The 1,751-nt window shown below is 38.4% G+C and overlaps 1 non-coding gene across 1 annotated transcript; it reads left to right on the plus strand.

The window, feature by feature from the left end:
* The first annotated feature begins 1,473 nt into the window (after positions 1–1,473).
* On the plus strand, positions 1,474–1,544 carry TRNAI-UAU (transfer RNA isoleucine (anticodon UAU)). The gene has a single exon. It is a non-coding gene; the product is annotated as a tRNA-Ile (tRNA).
* The last annotated feature ends 207 nt before the right edge of the window (positions 1,545–1,751 follow it).

Below are 1,751 nucleotides of genomic sequence, written 5' to 3' on the forward strand. Positions count from 1 at the left end.
CTTCTAACCAGGGTCTTTTCACTTTGCTGTTCAGAATAAAGGCACTGCTCTCATGAGTTTGAACAGTTTGTGTATATTTTCAAAAAAACACAAATTTCAACATACACAAAAAGCTTGATTATTCCGTATCTGTGCCCCTAATGTCCTTATGAACTTCCTTAATATTTTTAAAACTAAGATAACAAAACAGAGTAGAGAACTGTCAGACATTGGTCGCATCATTGCTGGACCTAGTTTGGGTCTTTTTCAAGCTTTTCATATGGTGATTCAAGCCAGTTTTATCTGAGTATTGGGAAAGAATTGTAGAAGCATCAGAGCAGGGGCAAAGGATATAAAAGGCATCAGAAGGTTGATTTTGAAACCATCCCATTTCCCTGCCCTGTGAATTTAATATTGAATGGAGTACCTGACAGGAATTTTGAGGATTCCCCTTTCATTGTCTCTCCCTAAGGACCATTGCAGTTTTCCATCCTCTGAGGTGAGCCCTTTTTTGCAGTTGGTTTGTAGAATATGGGTTCTGTCAGCAGCCATTAAAAATACCCTATTTTATTTTTAAAGCTATTTTGAATGGATTATGTTGGTTTTTCCACTCTGATCTTTTTTTATCTGAACAATAATAAGGTCAGTTTGATGCAGCTTGATTTTTTTCCCCCTGACATTTAGTTTAATCCTTTCACAAACCTTGACCTCGTTTGTGTTTAACCTTGGACCACCTGCCTTGGTTGGTTACATGATTTGCAAATTAGGACATGCCTATTTATTTTTTCTTATTATTGAGCTCCAAAGCTCACCAAGATTCATCTTTTTCTTTGCTTTGCTTTTCCCTCTACTTCTCTGTTTTCTTACGCTCATATTAATAAAATTGCTTGAAAAATAATCATCTAGTCAAATGCCTAATTTGTTTATGGAAAAACAGTTTACTTGCAAGTATGTAGGTTGGAAGGATACGTTACTAAATTATAATTTAAAATTTTTTTATCATTGAATGTCAGTCTCACTGTGTTCCTTCTATGGCTCTATAAATATACATTCTGTTGAAATGTTAGAGGTGGAAGGTAGTTTGGCGATCATTTGCTCTAAAACCATCATTTTACTGAAGAGGCAAGTGTAGACCAAGTAGGAGAGGTGTCTTGGCCAAGGTCATACAAATGCTAGTGGCAAAATCAGGAAATAGTATTGCATAGTGGTTAGGAGTAGTTCAGGATTTGGAGTCAGACAAAACTGAGTTTGTGTCCTGGCTGGCTGAGTATTAATTATCTTGATATGACTTTAGGCAAGCCAGATAACTTTTTGGAGCTCTAGTTTCAGTAGCTGTAGAGTGGAGATAATAAGAGTACACCTCAAAGATTTGTGATGAGGAATAAATGATAGAATCCACATCAACTGCATTCAACTGCATGGCACAGTGCCTAACACTTAGTAAGTTCTCAATGAGCCGCTATTGCTACTGCTGTCACTATCGTAATTATCAAGACATCGGTGGTTCAGTGGTAGAATTCTCGCCTTATATGCGGGAGACCCAGGTTTGATTTCTGGCCAGTGTACCTCATGCACAGCCACCACCTATCTATCAGTAATGGCTTTGTATATTGCTCTGATTCTGAACAGATTTCACTGGCGCTTCCAACTACAACGGACTAGGAAGAAGGGCCTGGTGAACTACTTCTAAAAATCTGCCTGTGAAAACCCTGTGAATCACAGTGGTTTGAGCCACTGTTGATCATGGGGATGGCACAGGACCAGGCAGCATT

The sequence above is a fragment of the Trichechus manatus genome, unplaced genomic scaffold (genome assembly GCF_000243295.1).
Source record: "Trichechus manatus latirostris isolate Lorelei unplaced genomic scaffold, TriManLat1.0 scaffold00001, whole genome shotgun sequence".
Taxonomy (NCBI): domain Eukaryota; kingdom Metazoa; phylum Chordata; class Mammalia; order Sirenia; family Trichechidae; genus Trichechus; species Trichechus manatus.